The sequence below is a fragment of the Saccopteryx bilineata genome, chromosome 7, assembly GCF_036850765.1.
Source record: "Saccopteryx bilineata isolate mSacBil1 chromosome 7, mSacBil1_pri_phased_curated, whole genome shotgun sequence".
In the NCBI taxonomy this organism is placed as follows: Eukaryota; Metazoa; Chordata; class Mammalia; order Chiroptera; family Emballonuridae; genus Saccopteryx; species Saccopteryx bilineata.
Genome location: NC_089496.1, coordinates 63,157,057 through 63,182,250, shown reverse-complemented (window position 1 = coordinate 63,182,250; position 25,194 = coordinate 63,157,057). Strand labels below are relative to the sequence as shown.

The 25,194-nt window shown below is 53.0% G+C and overlaps 2 long non-coding RNA genes across 4 annotated transcripts; both read left to right on the top strand.

Annotated features, from left to right (window-relative positions):
• The first annotated feature begins 1,942 nt into the window (after positions 1 to 1,942).
• LOC136310508 (uncharacterized) lies at positions 1,943 to 10,704 on the top strand. Of its 3 annotated transcripts, none has more exons than XR_010726577.1 (3): positions 1,943 to 5,198; positions 5,674 to 5,891; positions 6,974 to 7,452. It is a non-coding gene; the product is annotated as an uncharacterized lncRNA (long non-coding RNA). The 3 variants fall into 3 exon arrangements; XR_010726578.1 differs by lacking the exon at positions 1,943 to 5,198 and adding an exon at positions 8,635 to 10,704 and having other exon boundaries at positions 5,574 to 5,891; positions 6,974 to 7,222; XR_010726576.1 differs by lacking the exon at positions 1,943 to 5,198 and adding an exon at positions 8,635 to 10,704 and having other exon boundaries at positions 5,574 to 5,891; positions 6,974 to 7,359.
• A 1,452-nt stretch (positions 10,705 to 12,156) lies between these two features.
• Positions 12,157 to 16,935, top strand: LOC136310509 (uncharacterized). Its single transcript, XR_010726579.1, has 4 exons — positions 12,157 to 12,288; positions 13,455 to 13,668; positions 14,569 to 14,621; positions 15,999 to 16,935. It is a non-coding gene; the product is annotated as an uncharacterized lncRNA (long non-coding RNA).
• Positions 16,936 to 25,194: the final 8,259 nt, after the last annotated feature.

The window sequence follows — 25,194 nt, the reverse complement described above, 5'->3', positions numbered from 1 at the left end:
AGCTGATACACTATCAGTGTTGGGCAGAACATGAGAAAAATAAATAAATAACACCATGGTCACCCCTACATGAGGAAGAATATCTGCAGAAAAAAAATAAATGGAAGCTTTTTATATATATATATATATATATATATATATATATATAATACTTTTTAACAATATATCTGGATTTTCAGGATCGTGTCCGTTGTAATTCCAGATAGGCCAACGAAGTCCCTACCACATCCCTTCTGAGCTTATTGCTGGAATCTTCTGGGAAGAAACATCTGGGCACAGGTCAAACCTTTGGGCAGGTCGGTGCTCGAGCCCCAGAGGGTGCCGGGCATCTGGCTAGAGAACTCGTGAGCAAACCGCAGTCCGCTGTTCGAGCCAACAGTTCGTGTATTTTATCTCACTTTAGCCCAGAGACGGTGTTGCCAGGGGCCTAGGATCGCTGTCCTTTCCCCCGTGAGAAACCCAACGTTCAGGGGGCTCCGGAAGCGTTTTGGAAGTTCTCCAAATAGTCTGTGTTGGGATTTCGTGTAAAAGCCAGGCTTCGCTGACTTCACAGCTGATGGTCCCCCCACTCCCCTCTGGTGCCTCCCAGTGGCGCGAGGGTCCGAGCAGAGCCATGCGCCTGCGGTGGCCTCAGGCCAGTGGACAGGGCGCACGCACCACCTGCTGCCCGGGCACACAGGGGGTCACCGTGGGGAGGGGGAGGCGGCTCACGGGGCCCGGGGCTGGAGGCCACCCCGGGGGTGGGGACAGCAGCAGGCAGGGACCCCTCAGGCCCCTGCAGGACAAAGGCCAGCTGATTCGTGTCACAGCAGGGCCACCTGGGAGGGTCTCCGGTCTGTCCTTGTGAGAGGCTGAGTGGGTGCCCGGGGACCCCTGCTTTGTCGCTTGTGAGAATCAGACGGGGCGCACGCGTGCACCAGCAGGAGGCCCACGGGCTCTCCTTCCTCAGTGAAGACGCCCCGGTAGGCAGGTGAGTGAAGGAGGGAAAGAGTTAAGATGCACGCCCTGCGCGGGGAGGCCGCCCCAGGAAGGTCACTCTGGCAGCAGGGACAAACAGATAAGGCCCTGTTGTTTTCTGTCTCAGCTCCGTCCTTTCTCGTGACTGTGTACCTTTCCATATTTGCACTGTGGAAAGGGATTTTTAAACAAGCCATGACCTTCACTCTCTTCTGACAACGTTGGGCCTCTTCCCGTAGGTCGTCCAGGCATGAAAAGGGCTCCTACCCTTTACCTCTGGGCAGGGGCACATCGAGGAGACCCAGGAGACAAGGGGAAGCAACGTATCTGTTTACAGGTTAGGGCACCCAGGCTAGAGGTGTTGAGGAAGTTGCCCGAGGTCGCCAAGCATGTCCTCTCCTCTGGCCCCGTCTACTGCTTAATCCAAGCACGGCTGTTCAGGTGTAAGCAGAGGAGACACACGACAGCCCTTCAGATCTGCTCAGGAGTCAGAGACGGCAGTGCCCCGTGGGCTCACTGGCACAGCTGGCCCCTGTGCCAGGTCCTGGGGGCGTCCTGGCTCTTTGCGGACGAGGCTCAGGAAATTCACAGTCGGCAATGGCCAAGCCCCAGCTGATGCACCGGTGACACCCGGGGACTAGAGCTCGGGTTCCCTGTGTCTCACCGGCACCTGCACCTCCCTGGTCCACGCCATCTCCCTGTGTCCCCACAGGACCCTCTCTGGAAACTCGAGACACTGTGGTTGGCCATGGGAGCTGTCAATCAGTCAATCGTGGGGCTCTTCAGTTTAGTTCATCTAAAAAAAACCAAACTGTCTTACTCTTATCATTTCAGATGCAAACTCTTTAAAAGTTAAGATTTCCAGCAGGCAAAGCCTAAAAAAAAAAAACAAACAAAAATCTCAGGACAGAGACATCTGCAGTCAAGTTTGGCGCCAGAAAACACTGGCTCGGACGTGCCACGAAGAGATCTTGTGTGGTGAGATTCTTCCCCAGTATTTCAGACCAAAGAGCGTCCTGACCTGAAGAGGTTAGGGGTGGGGGTGTCCCCTGTAGGGACCATCCCTGAGGTGAAGGGAAGTGTGCGAGTTCTGAGGTGCTGTCGCTGCCCTTTCTCGTCCTGTCTTAACGTGGGAAGCACCCAGTCCCAACTAAAAGAGCCTCAGTTACAGCCCTCCTGCATCCTTGTGTGGAACTAGTTTCTCCACGGAGACAGAGCTACGCCTAGCTTTTCGCAGGGCCATTTCCCCAGCGGAGAGCAGTGCCTATCAGTGGACGGCTCACCAGAAATCCCTGCCGCTTGCTGTGCTGACAGCCATGAAACTTTTGGGTCTCTTCATAGTTTAACAGGTCAACAAGAACAAGCAGGAGTCACTGTCCACGGACACGGGGCGCTGGCCTCCGGGTGACGCGCTGCTCAGTGTGTTTCCCGCTGTCCTTGCCGACCTCCGAGCCCATCAGGCTGGGTGGGCCGCTCCTGTCTCTGGGGTGCCACGCTATCTCCGAGGAATCACACAATCGCAGGTCCTGGAAGGACGCCACCTTGTTCTCAGAGCTCCTTCTCCCCGGTTGTTTTTCAGACTTTGGGTCGGTTTCTATCTCTGGATCTTCCTACCACCGGATACTGGGTTTCAGCTTTGGTTCCCTCCGTGGGACGCGGCACAAACATGGGCAACGGGGTCACCCTCTGACTTAAATCACTGCTTGTCTCGTCGTGAAAGGTGACCGGCTTGACTTTCACGACAGGAGCGACCAATGTCAAGTCCGGAAACCTGAGCCCACTTCCCGGGGATCTGATCCTTGGGAAACGGGTGAAGTCTTTAACAAGGGAAACAAAGAAACTGAACAAAACATCAGGCAATAGAGCAGTGTTTACATGAGAATGAGGTTGCTGTGCACAGGAGTCTCTGCGGGCCCACGGACACCCTTCACAGAGAGTTTCACAACGCCCATCTTGGGACTATTTTCAGAGCCAGATTAGAGGCTTCCCACGGGAACACACGCGATGGCTCTTCCGGAAGAACCCGTGTGGCTCAGCCGAATCACTCATTCTTCACTTCACCCTATTTGGCTCCGTACAATGTTGAAGAATTTACTGCCATGTAAACGATTCCGCTGGAGGGCTTTCTGGGAATTTCCAAAATGCTCTGAGCGCTGAGTTCATGGGAAATTTCCCATCCAGTCCGCCAAGAAGGCGTCCAAGCTGCATGTGCCTGAAACAGGCTGGAAGGGCTGGCGATGCCTCGGTCCCATAGAGCACACAGCTGCCTGCAACTCACAAACCAACTCCTCCCGCCCCCCGAACGGCCCACCACGGATTCCCACCTGCCTGCCCACTCTATAAGGCACAGCAGAATTCAATAGGTCACCGAGTCTTTGAAATGAGACGGCACCACTGCACCCCGGGAAAGAGAAACAAGACGCATTGCTCCTGACAAACCCCCAGTGGGAAGCTGGCAATTCCCTAGAAAAGAGCGACTCTGACAAAAGGGGCCTCTTAGTGTTTTGGGAGGAAAAATGTCTCCGTCTCTCTGACTTAAAGCTTCCTTAACATGTGATAAAAACAAAGTCTTTTAACAAAATCACAGGAGAGGAAGGATTTAAATGGCAGCTCAGTGAGCAGCATGTCTAGGCAATAAAAATCAACGCGCGCTCTCTTTCTCAACAGGAGTCACACCTGGGGCTCGCCAGGTTGTGTCCCAGCCGCCGCCTCGTTTTAAAGGGGACGTCCCCCCGGTGACCACGGTCCACAGACAGATCGTGGACGGCGTGGCCCTGACGCCATGAGGGGGTCCGCGTTGGCACCTCAGGGCCCAGTTCCGATGGGTCATCCAACCGGGTCTGAAGCTGGGAGCAGACCTCTACTCTAATGGCAGAGAAACAAAGCGGCACATTCCCGTGGGTTTCCCTGGAGTACTCGAGGTGACTACGGGGAGTCTAGGGAAAAATGCTCCAGACCAAACCGTGGAGTGGCTCACTCCGACCAACCCCCGGGCCGCCCGTCGTGAGAACATCCGTGGGAATCGGTTTCTAGAACCCTACAAAGTGGTCCAGGCCACGAGGAGGCGTCAGTCCTGCTGAAAGTGTCCCTTACGTCCGCTGTCTTGCCTGCGCCTTCTCTCCCAGCCTCGTCACCTTTTATTCAAAGACGAAGTCAACTTTGAGAGGTGACGGTCACATGAGCCTCCTTGTACAGGAGTCATCGGGGAAATTAATCGCAGGCCCAGCTCCCTCCAACCTGTGGCAGTCTGTACCTCAGTTGTGCATCAAAACAGCCAATAAAGATGAAAACTATTCTCTTAATTACCCCAGGGGGCAGGTCACGAGACAGGGTCAACCCAGCAGCCTTTGTCCCCAAGGACATACTCCCACTTAAGAGCGGGGCTGCCGAAGAATGAAGAACATGTGTGCATGCATGCATGCGCATGTGCATCTGCATGTGAGAGTCACGAGGGCACAGCATGGCTCCCGGCCGTGTCCCAGGGCGTCTGCTGGGCCGGGAAGCAGGGAGGCCGCTCTCTGTGACCTTGCTGCTCTGGGTACCCCTGGGGTTCCCCACGGGCCCCTCACTTTCACTCAGCTGGGAAGCATGAGGCAGAGGAAGAGGGGTGAGGAGCAATCGCAGGGACGAAGGACCGCTACCGCCAGGCTACCCACCGTGGCAGCAGCCGGCTCCTATCAGGCACGCAGCCTGAACAGGAGGCTCGAGACCAGGAGCGTGCGAACGGAGTCACAGAAAACCACCTGGCAATGACCAGACGGGCAGAGGACACGAAGGTCAAACGTTATGCTCAAACACTCCGGAGACTGGAGGGTCCCTCTCCCTCCCTCGGGCTCGGGACGGGAGCCGCGCCCCTGAGAGAAGCTGCCGATCGTCTTTAGCCTGGACCCCGGGTCCTGTCCCACTCGACCTCATCCTAAGGTCAGGGGCCCTGAAAGCTGGCGGGAGAGGCATGTTGACAAAGGATCTGATCAGATCGTGTGACCAGAGCCACAGGAATCAGAAATCGGTTCAATCATCAACAATCAACACACATCCACAGAGTGTGTCCTAAGTGTCAGGCCCTGTGCTGGGTGTTCGTTCCTCAGGAGTCAACGAGACGAGGGCACTGCCCAGGGCGGGTTGACAGTTCTACCTGGCAGGCGGGCGTGAGCCTTGAGACTGGTGCTTGGGGATTTGTCCAGGTGTTTGGGGAAGGATGGCTTCCTGGAGAGCCTCATGCCTGAGCTCATTCCCAAAGGGTGAGTAAGAGCTGGCCAGATGCTGTCAAGGGGGCAGAGCCTTCCTGGAAGAGGCGGGATTACGAGAAAAGGTATAACAACCTCTGGTGAGCTGCAGGCGTCCTGCTTTCCTGGGCGCGGGGCCCACGCACGCGGTGAATCAACACAGGGCTGGGGCGGTGGGCGGACAGGTCAGAGCGGAGGTGTGTGGGCAGGCAGGCAGGCAGGCAGGAAATCCAGGCTGTTGTTGAGGCTGAATGGCAGCGGGCGGGATCAACACGAGGCGAAAGGAGAGGAGGGCTACTCAGCCCACCTGGGAGCGGACCGGCTCCACTGGGGCTGCAGGAACGGACGCGTCGGTTTGGCTCTCTCTAGGATAAGGCATCGGGTGAGAGGGCGTGCCCACTGCCTGCGGGAAACACTGGGTGGCATGATGCGTGGCCCTCGGTGACCTCTAATTGTACAGAGTGTGGCCACCTCCATGACTCACTCACAGGGGCTGATTCAACTGAGGTGTAGAAGAGGATGGTTTGTTCAGTCAGCCTCCCTGACAATTAAGCCGACAGAGCTACCGTCCACATTTGGGATGGGCAGGAGGGAAGGTCTGTTTTAAACCCAGAATAAAGGAGGACACCGAGAGAGGACTAACCGGGTTTCACAAACAACAGGACTTCCATGCAGGGAGGAGTCGCAGGAGTCTTTGGGTAATTGCAGGTTAGTTCCCTGATCCACCCTTTCAGGGGAAAAAAAAAAAAAATTAAACTAGAAGTTTCTCTCCTTTCTTGCTCTATCTGCCCACCCTCCTCTCACTTCTAGGCGCCTGAGTATCAGCCCTGATGCCCACTCAGAGCGGTAAGTCCCGAGGCGCCTCGTGAGCCGATGTGGCTCCATGACTCTGAGCCCGTCTGGTCTGTGGGTTTAGTGCTGTTAGGCTTGGAATTGAGTCTGAAGCCAACACTCCCTGGGAGTTCCTCCTCGACGCCGCGCGGACGCTATACTTGTGACATGCATGGTGACTGGACGCGGGTTGGTTTTTCCCGTACATCAGACCATTCTCTGTGATGCCAGCTAGGTGTCCCATAATTCCATTCAGTTCTCCCACTTCCTGCCCAGAGACAGGGTCCGACCCCACAGGTGAGGGGCTCAGTCCCTCAGGACTGCTCCCGCTCACATGCCAATGGCCAGGCCTAGGTGGCCACCTGAACTTCCCACTGACTGCCATGATTCAGGGTCCTCGGGGTCCCCAGGACCCCCGCCTTGGGCTCAGTACGTTGCTAGAATGGCTCCCAGAACTCAGACCCACGTCGCCGCACACCGGTTTGCTATGAAGGATGCAGAGATGCGCAGGGCAAGGCGCAGGAGGGTCCCGCGCACAGGAGCCCGGGTCCCTGTGGAGTTGGGGCGCTCCATTCACATCAGCCCACAGCCCACCCAGAGGCGCTCTGAACCCTGTGCTGTTGGTATGTGGATGGGGCTTCATCCTGCCGGCGGGATCGCCATGAACTTCCAGCCACTCTCCCCTTCTCAGAGGGGACAGTGAGGGGGCCCAGAGGGTCCACACTTCTGACCATGGCTGCGTCTTCCTGCTGACAAACCCTCCTCACCCTGAGGCCATCCGTGTGCCCACCTAGAGTCACCTCCTCAGGACAAAAGACACCTCTCTTCTATCACCCAGGGAATCCCAAGGGAGTTAGGAGCTCCGTGCAGGAACGGGGGGGGGGGGGCACAGAGGCCAATATATATACTTTCTATTACTTCACAAACCCCCATCATTTCAGTCTATTCTTACCTCTTAGGAAAAAAAACCCACACAGGCCAGTTTCCCTCCAATGCCGATTTCAGTGGAAATGACCCCGTAACAAGGAGTAAGTGTTTACGGTTATGTCAACCAGGCTGACAGGACACGAGGAAAACACCAGCACTCAGTCACCCTCAGAAAGAGACGGGCCCTGATGTGAGGAGACGGAGGCAGTTCATCCCCAACAGCAACAACAACAACAAAGGAATCACAGCGGCTGAACCTGAACCAAAAAGTTCCTTGACTCGTGAGTCTGCCTCACCCCAGAGATGTCACGTACACACAGTCCCCTGTGTCCCCGGTTTAGTACGAATGTTCCCTGTTGTCATGATGCCTCAGTGGCCTTGGACACGAGGAGACCCAAGGTCTCCACCCTGAGAGACGGTGAGCACCGCAGCAGGGAGCCCCAGGGCTCCACCCATGACCGTGTGGGGAGGGCCCACGTGACTCACCGAGCGTGGTATCATCTTAAATCCTTCTAGGAAGCCTGACCTGTGGTGGCGCGGTGGATAAAGTATCGACCTGGAAATGCTGAGGTCGCCGGTTCGAAACCCTGGGCTTGCCTGGTCAAGGCACATATGGGAGTTGATGCTTCTAGCTCCTCCCTGCTTCTCTCTCTCTCTGTCTCTCCCTCTCCTCTGTAAGATGAATAAATAAATAAATAATTAAAAAAAAAAAATCCTTCTAGGAAGCCTCCTGTCGTCACGGCCGCATTGCCAGGCCCTGCCGGCCAGACACGCCCTCTCCCTGAGCTCTGCCATTCATCCTCTGGGCGTTGGTGGCAGAGATGTGAGGAGGAAGGGACAGGTGTTTCCAGTCACGGTTATCTTAAGTTATGGGCCTTGCATCATTTAAAAAATCAGTGTGTCATTAGAAGTTTAATCACATTTCCCGTTTCGAGAGTCCTTTGTCTTGGCGTGGCTGAGTCGAGTGCAAAATAAGCACCATCACAAACCATAAGGATGAGAACAACAGCAAATGTTTTCTGGTCTCATTTAGGGTCAGGTTCAGGACCAGTCGCTTCCATCTATTAACTTATTCGACCTTCATCCCAGAAGCATTGAATCAATTTGTAGTTTTTGGGTTTTTTTGTTTGTTTGTTTTGTTTTATCTTAATGTGCTCCAAAGCACATGGTTTGAATTAATTGTTTTGAGTGTTGAGAGGAGCCTTCCTTTACATCAGTGGGAGGCACTCCTCACAGGACGTCTGAATGGTGCTCACCTCTCGGGGATGGGAAGGCATTTCCTGTCTGCTTCCAGGATGATCCACGTATCAGAAAGGTGTCCATTAATGGTCACCAGTGTCCCTTAATGGTCACCAGAAAGCTGCCTCTTTCTATTTTTGAAAAACCTATTGTGAAATATTTCTGACACACACGAGTTGTCAGGTGGGCCCTGGCTGGGTAGCTCAGTTGGTTAGAGTGTCATCCCCGATGCACCAAGGTAATAGGTTCAATCCCTGGTCAGGGCACATGCAGCAATCAACCAGTGAATGCATAGATAAGTGGAACAACAAATTGATGCTTCTCTTTCTCTCTCTCCCTCTCTCTCTAAAATCAATTAAATATTTTTAAAGAGTTGTCAGCTTGATGAAGGATGGGGGGTTCCTTTGAGGGATGGGGATGTGCCCTTTCACGAGCCCCTCACACTTCCTTCCAGCGGACAGGGGCTGAGGACCCTCTGCACTAAAGACTGGAGTCTACAAGGCAGAGGGAAGATCGCTGTGAGGCTGGGTGTCCGTTCCCGGTCGTGGTTCCTCCGTTCTACTCTATCTGTGTCCGGTCGGAAGAGAGGCCACAACTGTGCCCACGTCTGATGGGGACTGCTGTTTGCGTTTCCTGTACAAGCATTTCCATAAACCTGGTTGTTTCGCTCTTCCTCGTGTTGGCCTCTGCCTTGGATTCCCTGAGTTTATTCCATCCGGGCATCCTCTGTGTGTCTTCTTAAGCCTCCTTGAAGCCTTTTAGGAATGAGGCAAGGGTTACACAAACACTAGGACCTCTCAGGAGTCCCTCACCCCTCCGAGTTCACGCCCGTAGGCGCTTTGAGCTCTGGGCCGGTCAGGAGGCCGTTTCGTGAATTACCATCTCCACGTACCCAGAAGGCAATGGGCTTCCAAAGATGCGGAACAGACAGACCCTCGGCGGGGTGTGCACGCGCAAGAAAAACCAGGCCCGAGGCGTTATCCCAAATCTACACTCACGACCATGGCTTAGGAAGTACCTCAGGGCCCTCTGGTGTCAGAAAAGCTGCAGGAGTCGAAGCAGGTATTACTAAGTGGTTTGCTCGGGGTTGCTGGAGACTGTGGGGCCCTCTGGAGAACCGCTGGAGGAGAAGGAATTATGTCCTGCCATCTCCACCACTTGTGTTTTCAAGAACCTCTCATCGGACCCCTGGCACGGCCCTGAGTGCCCGCTAATCCAGTTGCTATAGCTACGACAATTAATTACATGCCTAACTAGCCTTACTTGGACATTGTAGCAATTCAATTAAAATCTGATTTTATTCTGCCTGTCCTTGCAAGGATATTTTTCGGCCTCCGGCTCTGAAAACTGTCCATAATATGGATTAAGGGGGTCCCGGGGGTTGTCTCGTCCATTCCCAGTGGCACCTTTGGTTCGAACGTGATGGGACCAGAGCTTGGCTGCCCTGAAACGGACTTCGGTACAAGCGCCAACCGTTCGGGAGATTTGCACCAGACAGCTGAGCAAACCATACAGCGAAGACCCAGCGGGGAGAGGCTGCTGCAGTGAAGAGATTCTTTTACCTTCTTAATTCTAACCACATATTTAAACTGGAATGAAGAGACACGGGGTTCCTAGATCAGTGGACAAGCCCAGCCACTGGCGTATGATATCTGGAGACACTGCCCGGGGGTCCGGCCGGGGAGCCGGGTGGCAGGAGGCACCTGCTCAGGGCTGTCCCGAGACTGGCGGGGGCTGAGAGGCGGCGGGACTGACCGACGCTCCTCGGCGCCCTGACACGGTCCGTCTCCAGGTGCCGGCTGGGAAGGCTGGAGCACCCCCCCTTCTGCCGAGGGCTGGCGTCAGAGCCCAGCCCCTGCCTCTCCTGGGAGGGGGACCGTTTCAGAGGGGTCTCGTTCCAGTTCGCAGCACTGCCCGGGACAGCTCTAGATAAAACCCACACTGGTGAAGCGCTGCAGGTAGCAGCTTTCCCCGCCTTTTCTTTTCCTAATCACAAAAGAGATTCTGTCCACTGAAGTGACGGAGCTTTTCTGATGTCCCTGTATGTCCATCTGTCCCTCTCCCTTTAGTCCCGTCAGGCTGCACTTCCCAGCCCCGGGCGATCTTCCTGCATCATTCGATTTTGCAGATGCGGAAACGGGGGCCCTGCGAGGTGCAGTGCTCACCCGAGAACACCGAGAGAGAGCTGTGGGCGCGTCCCTAGACCGTATTCTCAGCTGCTCCCTAACACCTCCTCTGCTCCGACCCATCCTGTCCCGAGTCAGCCCCCGGTCCCTGAGGATGGCCCCCCAGTCCGGACCCTGGCCTGCCTGCCATGTGCCCCTTCCGTGCCCCCGGTGCCCACTGCCACGTGATGCGCCCACGATAGCACCAGCAGCCCCCTCGGCCTGCACGTCCCCCCACCCACGCTCGCCTCTCCTCCGGCCTCACCTGGACCGCTGCTGGGGCCACCCTGCATGTCCGAGGGAGGAACTGGCCCCTGGACGCGCACCAGAGCGCAGGTTTGACAGGCGATCAGGGTGCACACGGGGTCTCCCCTGCCCCCCCCCACTCGGTGCTGGGGCCCCTGTGCTGTCCTCAGCAGGACAGGTGTTTGAGGGGGTCGTCCCCTTGGTGACGGCCAGGTGCCGCCTCCTCTGGAGCACTCCTACACCCCATCACACAGTCGGATGTAGCCTTCCCGTGGCCCGCATGTGGCAAGAGGTCTACCAAGAACCCTGAGAGCTATTTCCCATTCTGAGCACAAGTCACACATGGCAGGCCTTTAATCAAATAGAATATCTAACTCTGAGCCAAGAACTGGGTCTTGGGGCGCCTCCCGCTGGGGTCCTCCGTGAGCCTGCCGACTCCGGACTCAGCTCAGCTATGAAGCTGCGACTCTCTGACTTTATTTTTTAACTAACAGCCCCCTCCCCTTCAGTTCAGGACCAAAAAGACACCTCCAGGAGCCCCAAAGGCATCTCTCAACCTATCCAACGCCACCCCTGAAAGGCAGCAAGAGCAGCCGCCCATCACGGACCCAAATGCCCAGGGGACCCAGGGGGCCAGGGGTCCCCGGGAAAGGGGGAGCACACACTGTCTTAGGTGGACTCAGTGAGGTGAGCCACACTTGTGGTGGCATCCTCCACCACGGCAGGGGTCACTGAGGTGCCCTGGAAGGTCCCCTGCGCTTTTCTCTAAGTGCTGCTCACGTGAGAGCAGGCGCAGTCACACCACCTCTGCTGAGGGAAACGAATGGGGAAGATGGCCCAGGGACAGCTATGCCCTATGCAGTCACTATGGCAACGCTGCCATCACAGGGCAACCCACCCAGGCCAAGGCCGTGCAGAAGACAGAATGGCGGAGGCTGCTTGCGCCTGCACCCTTCCTCCCCCCGCCCAGACTGCCTGGGGTCACAGGAAGACTGGAGGGCTTTCTCCTTTTTATTTAGAGCACCTTCTAACTTCTCCCCAGCCAGATCTTAGGGTGCCCAGGAGGCAGCTCAGCAGACCTGACCTAGGCCCCTGGGCGCCCTCCAGCTCCCCGCTGGGGCAGATCCTGTGCTGATGCCCACTGAGGGCACCGACGCCCTCTAGTGGCAGGCAGAGCAAGTCAGCCCTGTGGCCTGAGCGTCCCCCAGGCTAGACAGAGAGCAGGGACGGAACTGGCCCCATGGTGCACCAGCTTCTCTCAGGGACAGGAACCGCAAGCCAAGCTCCTCGCGGCTCCCAGGGTTTTAGGAAGTGGGTGAACCCCCCCTTTCAGCTCTCTCGCTCTCTGTTCATACAGCCCAGCCCCCCAGAGGCTGAGGATGCTCCCAGGTGGAACCCTCTCTCCCCACACCACCCGGCCTGTGTCCCGGAGTCACTCAGCCTGAGTCTGGCCATGCTGGCCCCCAGATTATAGGTCCTTCGTTTTAATTTTTTTTTTAAAATTGAATTTAGTGGGGTAACACTGGTGAGTAACATACACTTGGCAGGTGTCTGATCTTAGAGCTCCTGTCTGCACACCGCATGGCGGGCCTCCTGACCACCAGGGAAGCCACTCACAGAACACACGGGCCGGCCGCCGACAGGGGAGAAGGTGCCTGCAGACGAGGCCTGCGGGAAGTGGCTGATATCCAAAATAGGTAAAGAACTCACACAACTCAGCAACCACAGAAACAAGGAAACAGCATGATTAAAAATGGGCAGGGGACCTGAGTGGACACTTTGCCCAAGAGGACATGCAGATGGGTGACAGGTATATGAAAAGATGCTCAACTTCACTGGCCGTCGGGGGAAGGCAAACCAACAGGACACCAGGACACCGGCCCCCGCCTGTGAGGACGCCATCTATGAGGGAGGCAGAAAGGACCCTCGCGCACTGTGGCTGGGACTAGATACTGGTGCAGTTGCCATGCCAAACAGTATGGAGCTTGCTCAGGAAAATGAAGAGTAGAGCAACCATAGGACCCAACGATCCAGTATCTTGTGTATATCTACCGCAGAGTTTTTTGTGTTTTTTTTTTTTTTTTGGTATTTTTCTGAAGCTGGAAATAGGGAGAGACAGTCAGACAGACTCCTGCATGCGCCCGACCGGGATCCACCCGGCACGCCCACCAGGGGGCAATGCTCTGCCCACCAGGGGGCGATGCTCTGTTGCGACCAGAGCCACTCTAGCGCCTGGGGCAGAGGCCAAGGAGCCATCCCCAGCGCCCGGGCCATCTTTGCTCCAATGGAGCCTTGGCTGCGGGAGGGGAAGAGAGAGACAGAGAGGAAGGAGAGGGAGAGGGGTGGAGAAGCAGATGGGCGCTTCTCCTATGTGCCCTGGCCGGGAATTGAAGCCGGGACTTCTGCACGCCAGGCCGACGCTCTACCACTGAGCCAACCAGCCAGGGCTCTACCGTAGAGTTTGAAATACTCATTGGTAAAGACGGAGTGCTGCTGTGCTCGCTGTGCTATTGTTATTCAGAGTAGCCAAGATTGGTCGGATGAACACATTTTTTGTTGTTTTTGACTGAAAACCACTCATTTAAGCAAAGGCATGTGGTTGAATAATCTGAGGAATCTTCTGGTCTATGCAGGAAGAGCTACTACCCACATGGGCTTCCCCGAGGGCTTGACCCCTTCACCAAGGTGAGGGACAGAGGCACATTGCTGGGCTGGTGGGACATACTGTGACAGACTGAGTCATATCCCTCCAAAGCGCAAAGGTTAAAGCCAGAGTCACCATATTCAGAGGCAGGAAGTAATTTCGATTCAATGAGGTCTTAAGGGTGAAGTTTAATCACAACAGGATTAATGTCCCTTACAGGAAGGGACACAGGAGCTCTCTCCCCTTCCTGCCAGGGGAAGACACAACGAGAAGGCGGACTTCTGCAAGCCGAGAAGAGGGCCACCAGGAACTGAATGGGCCAGCACCGTGAACTTGCGACTTCTCGCTAGGATGACCAGTACAACAGCGAATGGAAATGATGATAATTCTTGTCTTATTTCTAATCTTCAAGAAATGCCTTCTATACCATACCGTAAAGTATCATTTTTTGCTGTCGATTGTTCTGAGGGGCAAAATTGGAAGGTTGTTTTTTTCTTTCTATTTCTTGTTGGCTGAGTTTTATAAGCAGTTAATAATAGGTTTTATCAAATGGTGACTCTGTAGCGATTGAGAGCCTCATGTCATTTTGTTCCTTTACTCTGTCAACGTGAGAAAATATACTGATTGATTCTCCGGTGTAAAATGAATCTTCTATTTCTGGAATGAAGCAAAATTCAATGTGATATATTGTCTTCTTTTTTTTTTTATCTATTGGTGGATTTGTTTTGCCAAGATTTTATTGAAAATATTTGTATTTATGTTCTTGAGATTGGTCTCTAATTTTTCTTCCTTGTAAATGTTCATGGCATGTTTTAATTTCAAGGTAATACTGGCCTCAAGCTGTGCCTGCAGGTTTACTTGTGGGAATTTTGTTTGTTACACATTCAATTTTTTCAATCAATACAGAATTTCTTTTAGACATTTTCTTCTTGTTTCCATCTTGGTAAATTGTGGTTTTCTAGAAAATGTCTCGCTTCACCTGTATTTTAAATTTTTATTGACACAAAGTTGTTCACAATATCCTGCCATCATTTTTTTTAATGTCTATAGACTGTGATAATTCTTTTTTGTGTTCCTGATATCAGTAGTATGTCTTTTATCTCTTAATCACTCCTCCTTAGGATTTAATTTTTCAAAGCATTGACTTTGACCTTTGTAAGTTTTCTAATGTATATTTGTTCTATATTTAGCTAATGTTTGCTATCAAATTATTATCATTTCTTCTTTCTCAGGGTTTAACTTGATAGTCCTTTTAAGTTCCTGTTCTAGAAACAACCAAGAAAATGAACACATGATTAAATTTTACTTGTCTTCTTTCCTGATTCACTTTAAGGGTGATTTTCACTGCCTCTCACACATTTCAGTGCATCATATCTTTATTTTCATGTAAGTAAAATAACTTTAAATTTTCATTATGATTTAATCTTTGTTCATGGATTATTTAAACAAATATTAATTCCCAAATATTTTATCATCTTCTAGTACACTTTATAACTGATTTCTAGCTTTATTTCACTGGAATTTTGTTAAGATTTGATTTATGGCCCGGCATAGGGCCAATCTTGCTAGAGTATTCCGTGGGCTCTGAAAAGTCATGTCAGTTTTGAAGTAGGCTGCCCAGCTGGTAAATCAGATTGATTAAATGTAATGCACCTGGAATAATTTGCAATAAAAAAAAAAGAATGTACAAAGATATGAATTGTATCATTATCCACAGAGTGAAAAATTAGAAACAAGCATAAAGTCCAAGATTAAGAGCCCTGGCTGGGTAGCTCAGTGGTTAAAGCCTTGTTCCAATAAAGCCAAGGTTGTATGTAGGTTTGATTCCCATTCAGGGCATATACAAGAATCAATCATTGAATGAAAAAATATGTGGACCAACAAATCAATATTCCTCCCCTCTCTTTCTTCTCTCTCTAAAATTATTATTATTTTTTTTTTTTGTATTTTTCTGAAGCTGGAAACGGGGAGAGACAGTCAGACAGACTCCCGCATGTGCCCGACTGGGATCCACCCGGAACGCCCACCAGGGGGCGACGCTCTGCCCACCAGGGGGCGATGCTCTGCCCCTCTGGGGCATCGCTCTGCCGCGACCAGAGCCACTCTAGCGCCTGGGGCAGAGGCCAAGGAGCCATCCCCAGCGTCTGGGCCATCTTTGCTCCAATGGAGCCTTGGCTGCGGGAGGGGAAGAGAGAGACAGAGAGGAAGGAGGGGGGGTGGAGAAGCAAATGAGCGTTTCTCCTATGTGCCCTGGCCGGGAATTGAACCTGGGTCCCCCGCATGCCAGGCCGACGCTCTACCGCTGAGCCAACCGGCCTGGGCTCTCTCCAAAATTAATTTTAAAAATTCTTTTAAATACAAAAATAAGGCTCTGGTTAAGTAAATTATGACACATCCATAAAATGGAATACTCTGAAAACATTTAAATGACATTAATAATGAATTTTTAGTAAAAACATTATATTACATATATGGAAAACAAGATGTAGGTTTCTATATATTGTGGGATTTTATCAATAGTTAAATAAATAAGTTACTTTTCTAACAGGAAATCCGTAACTAAGTTCACTCTCTTTGTCTGTAGGTAAAAGGATTGTGGTGGTTATTTTTCTGTAATTGAAATAAATGATTTCCATATGGGACTTTTTCCTTCTTTTTTCTTTATCTTACTTAAACTTATAAATAGGACGGATGATACAAATTGCAGCTCAGTTAAGGACACAATTTAAGGGCTTAATGTTGTCGTAATTGTCTTCCACGCAGGGACTTTTCCCATGAAAGGAAAACATAGAAACATACCAAAGAGACCATTTACGTTGTCATAAAGTGTGCCCAAGTCTCCAGTCACTGAGAGGAACGTCCCTCGTGCAAGTCGCCAGCCACCAGCACCTGACCCTCATCACGTTCTGTTCGGAGGCGGGGGAGGGAGGTGGGCTAGAAGACCAGGGTCTGCCTTCCTCCATGAACAGTGTGCATCGCTTCCTAAACTTCATTAGAGGTGGTGACGACGTGTCCCCAACAGGAATTAATTTTATGCTAATCACACATGTCAGTGACTCTCAGAGCTGCTGCCCGCAGAGGCAAGGGCTGTGCAAATTCATTGCTTTCTTGTTTGGGGGAAGGTGTGGAACGGGCCAGGGGCTAAGTAAGGCATCGCTGGGACTCGTGTCAGTGTTTTCAGACTTGTTAATTAGCCCAGGAGTCCCCGTTTTATCATTTCATCCGGAGATGGTTTGGGGCCTCAGCCATCCCGGGGTCACGGAGCCTGACTCAGCTGATTAACACGGGGCTTGTCAGATAATTGGAAAGGTCACGGAACAGTGTCTAGCCTTTCTCCTAAAGCTAAAATTACTGTCAGAAAAAGAATGTCTGAGAGATAGTCCAGGAGCAGCTTCCTGGAGTCTGGCACGTCTGAACTGGAATTCTTGGGGGCCTGCCTTCTTGTGGTGTGTGGCCTTGGGAAAGAGCTTATTTATCTTGGTGAACCTGAGGTCCCCTCTCTGTGAAAATGCCAAGACAAATGCCTCTCCCGGAGGGAGGAATGAGACAGCACACACTCAACTGAATTTACAGACCAGGGAGGATTTGCCTTAAGCAAATCAAACCAGAAATCAAATGTGCTGTCGGACCCACAGCAAGGGTGCAATGAATCTTCATTGGCTCAAATCTTCCTTCAACACTTCCTGGAATATCTTCCCTATTTGGCAGGACCAAGATGAAATGTCCGAACTATCTGGACATCTTGTACCCCTGAGCTGCAAGGTGGGACGCCATACAGCCGTGGACATGGGGATGGGTGGGGAGGACGGAGGGAGAGGGGCCAAGTCTGGGGGGATTCGGATTCAGGCAAAGCAGCCCAGCGAACTGACGGTGTGCAGTCGTTACATCAGTCAAGCGACTCTGCTTACTGAGCAGCTATTATGTGACGGGCACTGAGTTTATTTTAGAGGATACAGTGGGGAACTTGATGAGCCCCCCCTCTCTTCAGGGAGGTTGGAAGAACTTTGGAGAAAGAAGAGGAATCGACTGTTTCTTTTCTAGGACAAGAGAAATCCCCTTCAATTCGCCCTGTCTCCTCACCAATGCTACAGGGCCAGCAGGTATAGCAATTATTTTTGAGTTCCTGTCTGGCAAAGGCAGGACATGGGCAAGATCTCTCAGGCCCTGCACGGGGACTAGAGAATTCCTCAGGGCATTTCTGCTTCTCCTGTGGTCAGAGTTTTCATTTTTCTAGTGAAATCCTCTTGGCTATTTTCAGGCTAACCACAAGCAGATCTGGGAAGTGTGACACAGGGTGTGTTTCTCAATGGCCCTTTCTAAAACTGCTGTGACCTTTTGTTGGAAGGCATGTTTAAAAGTCTTTCTGCATCAGCCCTGGCCGGTTGGCTCAGTGGTAGAGCGTCGGCCTGGTGTGCAGGAGTCCCGGGTTCAATTCCCGGCCAGGGCACACAGGAGAAGCGCCCATCTGCTTCTCCACCCCTCCCCCTCTCCTTCCTCTCTGTCTCTCTCTTCCCCTCCCGCAGCCAAGGCTCCATTGGAGCAAAGATGGCCCGGGCGCTGGGGATGGCTCTGTGGCCTCTGACCCAGGCACTAGAATGGCTCTGATTGCGGCAGAGCGACACCCCGGAGGGGCAGAGCATTGCCCCCTGGTGGGCGTGCCGGGTGGATCCCGGTGGGGCGCATGCGGGAGTCTGTCTGATTGCCTTCCCGTTTCCAACTTCGGAAAAAAAAAAAAAAAAAAAAGGCTTTCTGCATCTGTTTGTGCAAAATATAAATGCTGAAACTTCTACAGGGGTGACGCTGACACCCCCTAAAGCAGAGGCTTCGGAAAGTCAGTCAGGGACCAGTGATGGAAGGGTCACAAGGCTGAGAGGCTGGGGGTGAGGGACAGTTTGTGAATTCCCAGGCCAGGGGGAGGGTGGGCAAGGGCGCTGTTCCTCCCCATGTGGGCAGTGGCGTCGCACTGCGGGAGTGATGTGATGGAATGGGGAGGAGCCACAGCAAGGTGTTCCGTTTTCCTCGCGGGCCCCACCCCTGCGGACGCCTGCCGATCTCTCAGCACCCCGTCCCCCCCTGGGCAGGGCAAGGGCAGAGCCTTCCTGGGGGGTTCCTGCCATTCCTTACCCAGGGAGCTGGGGGGAGCCAGAAACAGCCACTTAACCAGAAAGTAAACACCTGAGAGGACCGTCTGGAAACCGGTGTTGGGGAGTGGGCGGGTGTCTTTTGTTTTCTGAACAGCATGGGCCAGAGACAGGGTGACTGGGGGTCTGTCTGGGCACCCAGAACCTGGGCTCCTTGAAAACGGTTCGGCAGAGGCCCCGGGCCGGGAGTCCCCTGCAGCCCCAGGGGCACACGGCTCGTGTCAGCTGCAGGTGCCGCAGTCGGGGAGTGACCTGAAGATCTCGATGCTCGGAGGGGAGGTCGGCACAGAAACAGCTACCTGCAGAGACGCAGGGGCGCTGTCCCTCCTCCCCTGGGGTTCGTGGCCTGGTGTTCACTGGGGACCCTGGGGACCTCGCCGTGGGCTCCACTGAGCCTGACAGCATCCGGTGACCAGCTCACACTGCCGGGAGGTAGAAGCCTAGGACGTGCAGTCACATGGGACTCCACACCCACAACGTGTCATCTCACCACAGGTGGGCTTTCGTTTAGGCTAAGGGGACCCTCTCTAACAGAACACGTCTGGGATAGGTCCGCAGAAGCAGACACACAGGCAAAGCACGGGAGCAAAGCAAGGCATTCGGTTCCTCCCTCCCCTCCTTGGAAACCGCGGCTCCCCTCTGCGGGTCCAGGAGCAGGCGGATGTCCCTCTAACCCAGGGTTCCCCAAACTACGGCCCGTGGGCCACATGCGGCCCCCTGAGGCCATTTATCCGGCCCCCGCCGCATTCCAGAAGGGGCACCTCTTTCATTGGTGGTCAGTGAGACCACCGCAAAGCCGGTGTCGCTCACGTGCAGTACTACTTCTAGTGACGCGGGATGCTCGCCTCACGGCTCTGGAAGTACGTCATATCACTTGTTACGGCTAGCAGTGACAAATACGGAACCGGACATTGACCAGCTCATTAGCCAAAAGCAGGCCCATAGTTCCCATTGAAATACTGGCCAGTTTGTTGATTTAAATTTACTTGTTCTTTATTTTAAATATTGTATTAGTTCCTGTTTTTTTGTTTTTTTTTTTTACTTTAAAATAAGATATCTGCAGTATGCAAAGGGATTTGTTCATAGTTTTTTTTATTTTATAGTCCGGCCCTCCCTCACAGTCTGAGGGACAGTGAACTGGCCCCTTGTGTAAAAAGTTTGGGGGCCCCTGCAACCGTCTGCCCGCCCGCCCGCTCACGCCCCCTCGTCCGCATTGGCTGTGAACGTGACCTTCCTGGGCCATCAAACCGACGTCTGCAGGTGCGAGGAGAGAGCCCCTGGTCCCTGAAGCCGGAGAAGACATGGCTGTGAAGAACTGATGCTTGTTTCCGTGCTGGCGCGACGCCCCCAGGGCCTGCCGGTCCGTGCCCCGCGCCTCAGAGGGAGGGGAGCGTGGGAGCCCGGTGCCACCTGTGCCACCCGTGCCGGCCGCGCATCTCAGGGGGTGCCTGGGCCCGGGAGAGGCAGGGCGTGCTTCCCTCTGATGCTGTCCCCCAACACCGACACCCTGCGCCTTGATTTCTCTGTTTCCCGGTTCGCGTCGCTGTGATTTGATCTAGTTCCAGAGGCACTCACTGCGTGGCTCCGGGAGGCCTCCTTCCTCCACAGACCGACACGGGAATGCAGGCACAAGCGCAGCAATAACCCTGCCCTAGGCGACGCCACAGACGACCCAGAACATTCTTCCCGGAGAAGCCGACCCTCTGGCTGACCTGCAAAACTTGGTGCCCTCCCTGGTGAGCAGTCAGCAACTGGAAGCTTCCAGGGGCTGCTCCTCAGAACCTGGTTCTCTGGACCCTCCAGGCAGCTCTGGGCCTCACCCCTGCAGACAGAGGCGGGGCCTGTTCCCTCGCACCCCGCTCTCTGACGACGACGATGATGACGGCGATGGTGGGTCATGTCATCCCGGCCCCTGCTTTAGACTTTACAACGATGGCCTTCCACTTCGCCGGCCCACGCTTGCAGGGTGAGTTCTAACGAACAGCATGCTGGTTTGATAAGCCTGACCCATTTGAAATATAAGAAGCCAAGCATCAAAGAGTCATTTTCTCAAGACACACAGCCAGCCAGGTGTGAAGACGGATGGATTCTCGGCCAGTGTCCCAGGATGAGATGACCCGGGGAAGCAAGGGGTGCGCACACACTCACCCCACACACTGCTGCCTCCCAGGGCCGGCCCAGGGCGCTGACGGCCCAAGCCACCTCTGTCTCTGCCTGACTCCCTGGAAATCACGGGGTACCGAGGAAAGGAGACTGAGCATCTCTCCGCGTGCAGACAGCACCATGTGAACACAGGGCAGTCGTTTACCAAGCGGGCGCACCTTTCTTCTTTAATTCCTTCTCTCATCCACAAGGGAGAGTCTGGGAGATGTGGTCCAGAGAGTTCCTGACTTGGAGAAGGGAGGGAGGGAGGGAAAGAGGGAGGGAGGAAAGAAAGAGGGAAGAAGGAAGATAGGAAGAAAGGGAGGAAGGAAGGGAAGAAGGGAGGGAGGGAGGGAGGGAGGGAGGGAAGGAGGGAGGGAGGAAAGAGGGAGGGAGGAAAGAAAGAGGGAAGAAGGAAGATAGGAAGAAAGGGAGGAAGGAAGGGAAGAAGGGAGGGAGGGAGGAAGGGAGGGAGGGAGGGAGGGAGGGAAGGAGGGATGGAGGGAGGAAAGAAAAGAAAGAGGGAGGGAGGGAGGGAGGGAGGGAGGAAGGGAGGGAAGGAGGAAGGAAGAGAAGGAGGGATGGAGGGAGAGAGGAAGGAAACGAAAGAGGGAAGAAGGAAGATAGGAAGAAAGGGAGGAAGGAAGGGAGGGAGGCAAGGAGGGATGGAGGGAGGAAAGAAAGGAAAGAGGGAGGGAAGGAGGAAGGCAGTAAGGGAAAGAGAGAGGGAGGGAGGGAAAATAGGAAAGAGGGAAGAAGGGAGGAAGGAACCAGAGATACTAAAACGACACAGATGAATCTCAACATCATTCTGCAAAGCAAAGGCAGCTGTTTGCTAATGGCCACAGCCTGGAAGGTGCCAGTTGTACAGCATTCTGGAAAAGGCAAGACTAAGGGACAGAAAACAGGTCGGTGGTCACTGGGGGCTGGGTAGGGGAGAAAGGGAATGGCTACACAGGAGCAAGAGGGACCATTTGAGGTGACTCAGCGGTTGCTATGCAACTGAGAGAGTGCCCAGAAGTGCACCCGCAAAGGATGCTCCTGCCTGTGTGACAATTAGCCCTTACTCTGTGTGACAGCTCTGGCCTGCTGGGGGAAGCCCGGCTGGCTAGGTGGGCTCTGTTTCCTGGAGGGAGTAAAAAGAACGTTTAAAAAACACTCAGGCGGCTCCCTGGGAACACACCAAGTTATCTCCCTTCAAAGATGCCGCCATCCCCACAGAGTCGAGCAGGGGCCCGGGCCCAAGCACGCTGCCTCCAGGGGAAAGCGTTTTATGCTGTCACCTGTCCCCAATACAGAGTGACAGTGTTACCTCCTCACACGGGGCAGAGAGGTTTCCAGAGCCAATGTGATCTTAATTAGATGCTCCTCTTGCCAACTCGGTTATGAAGACGGCAGCACCAAGGTCAGGAGGAGATGGGGGGGCTTTGATTGAAGCCCGTCCCGGGGGAGACAGTGTCGGTGCCATTGGAGACCCCAGAGAGGGTGTGACAGGTGCGCTTTCTATCGCTGCGTCCCTTGCATGGACAATTATGGCATCTATGTTCTGATTTTCCAGGATACTCATAACATATTGCAAATAATAATAATAATAATGTCTTTCAAACAGTTCATTTGAATGATGTTCAGTTTTAAATAGAGGCCTGAAGAAAACACACACAGACCTATGCTGATGCCCTGCTAACCTGCACTGTCTTTAATAACCCTGAGTCACTAGCACCCCTGGGCGACCTGCCCCGTTACTCTGACGGCTAGGACGTCACATCTGTGACTTGCATCAGTCTTCCCTCTTTGGGCCAGGAGAAGAACAAGCAGGTTCTGCACAGCACTTTCCAAATTAACTCGAGCTCTGCATCTGTCTGCAGCACAACAAGTTTCGACCGTGGGGACAGACGGCGCCTGGGAGGTGGCAGGCACGAGGCAAAGGTTCCGCTTAACTGGGCGCCATTGTCACGGGGAGCCAGGTGTCACCCCTCGTGACATAAACAAGAGAAATAACTTAATCTTCTCAGACAGACTCAATGAATCCACGCTATCCTGAAAAAGATAAATTAGTACATAAAGCACAAAAAGGAGTCCCTTCATGTGACATCTGCCTCCTGACTGTGAAACCGGAGAGATTTAAAACTGATTATTAGCATGCTCAAGTTGAACACGGTAGAGGAGGAGGAAGAAGGGAAGGAGGCGAAATTATTGTTGAAGTTGAGGGTGGAGACAGAATTAAAAACCAAACCATCATCTCGTGGCTATTTCAGAAATGCTTCCTCAGAACCAGCAGTCTTTCTGGGAAAAGGGCACAGGGTTTGCGGGGGGGGGGGGGGGGGGGGGGGGAGGATAGGACACCCAGGGACCCTGTGGTTGACTTCCTCCCAAACATCCACAAACAGAAGTCAACATCCGGGATGATCTAGGCCCAGACTTTTCTTTATTCCATAAAAAAAAAAAAAAAAAAAAAAGGCAAATGCCAATAAAACAAATTACTGTGAGCTCATGGGACTGGCAGATGGGACCTGAAGGCCAGATGTCCCCCAATGCCACTAAAATGGTAGAAAAGGAATTTTTACAGAGGCTGAATGACAAGGGTAAAGGGAAGGAGCAGGAGTCGTCATCGTGGAGGAGAAAGCATGAGCCTGGAGGGGGCCAGGCGGCCTGCAGAGCCCCGGGACCGCGGACGGAAACTCCGGCACCTGCACTAGGAGGGGAGGCGGGAGCCCAGAGTTCTCTCTGACCCGGAAATGAAGGGGCTTTGGACCCAGGGCCCCACCCGGCGTCACCCATCGTCCACCCTCCAGAACCTGCAGGTTCCACGAGATCGTCATGTGCCGAGTATGGAACACGTGATAGTGCCTATTATACAGATACCATGTGCCTTAAGAATTGCAATCTCACCTGACCAGGCAGTGGATAGAACATCGGACTGGGATGCAGAGGACCCAGGTTCAAGACCCCGAGGTCGCCAGCTCGAGCGTGGGCTCATCTGGTTTCAGCAAGGAGTCACTCGGCCTGCTGTAGCCTCCCGGTCAAGGCACATATGGGAGAGCAGTCAATGAACGACTAAGGAGCCGCAACGAAGAACTGATGCTTCTCATTTCTCTCCCTTCCTGTCTGTCCCTATCTGTCTGTCCCTCTCTCTGACTCTCTCTATCTGTCAAAAAAAACCCCACAAACAAACCCAAGTTATAATCTCATAATCATGAAATGCAACCACTTAGACATCTCCCCCACCTCTTGGCAGAAGTGATTAAAAAAAAAAGAAGAAAATTGGAAGTATAGACTTATATAGTCATAGGGTAAGAAGAGGAAAAAAAACACAAAATATATCAATGTTAATCAGAAAATACTGTAGATAAATGTATCCCTAAATCTGGGATGCTCAGCTCGAACTCGCCCCTGAAGGGTCTTTCATTGTTTAAAAGGACAACACACACACAGTACTGAAGATAAAGTAATAAGCACGTATGTAACCCTGAAAAGAACAGGTTTTCTCAATTCTCCTAAGTGGAGAAAGGGGCCTTTGAAGAAATGTGTCCGGTGGTGCCACCTGGTGGACTCATCCTAGAACTGCTCACTGTTCTAGCTTGTAATCAAATTGACAGAGGACGATCCTAGTCCATAAGGACGCATTCAGTCCCCTCATTTCCCCCCCACACTGTAGATTTGCTTGCTTGCTGGGCGTCCTCAGCCCCCTTTCTATCCCACTACAACCGGCGGGTCCTTGGAATCTCCCTCCCCCCATCTCATTTCATGGCCGTTGGGCTGCATTAGAGTCTTTTAACAGCAAGATTTACAACAACGTCAGGAGTCAGGAAAACTGCTGTAAACTAACCAGGGACAACCTTATAAACCGGCAATAAAACCAGCCATAATGCGCAGCTGGTATATATGTAGGCCACCTGTTCCATTTCTAGCCACTTGTGGCCAACTGCTTTAACCCTGTTCCCTGAGCTTTGAAAAGACCTTTCTCTGGCCTCCTCCTCCTGCTGAGGTCTTCAGAAGCAACAGTCATTTCCAGGATGCGCAGGGGCCCCACCTCAGGCCGGCCTTGCCGGTCTGGTCCAGGTACCCACAGCCAGGACCAAGAGGCCCATCATGGCCGATCCTTGCTCTGAGCCTTCCAGTTTGGCCAAAACCCGGAGATCTCAGACACAAGAAAATGCCACCAAAACTCTCAAGTCAGCCACCAGGTCCACTTGAATCCAAACACACAGATTCTTGTCAGAAGAATTAAATGAAAGAGTCAAGGAGCCACGGACTGGTCACCACCCTGGAGGAGTCGTGGAAACTCAGTGAGCAGGAAGGCTTCCCATTTTAGGAGCAGCTCTCGGCAGAAGCTGACACTTTTCCTGCATTCTCACCATCGCTCTGCAAGGGTGGTTGACTCCATCGCGACTGACCTCTGTGACATTGGTAAGAAATTCTCTCAACGTCACATTAGGAGCTGGCCTATCGACAGCTCAGGAATGGGGTGAGTGTCCAAAGGAACAGTTAGTCACCAGGCTAAGATGTACCAAACTCTTATTCTGTGCCAGATGTCCTCATGAGAACTCTTCACATATCAATTCATGTTATAGGTGACAATGCCCCTGTTGAGTGAGTGTTATTGATATGCCCCATTCATAAAAGAATGCCAACATACAATGAAGATGAGTGACTTGCCAAAGGCCACAGTTAGTAAG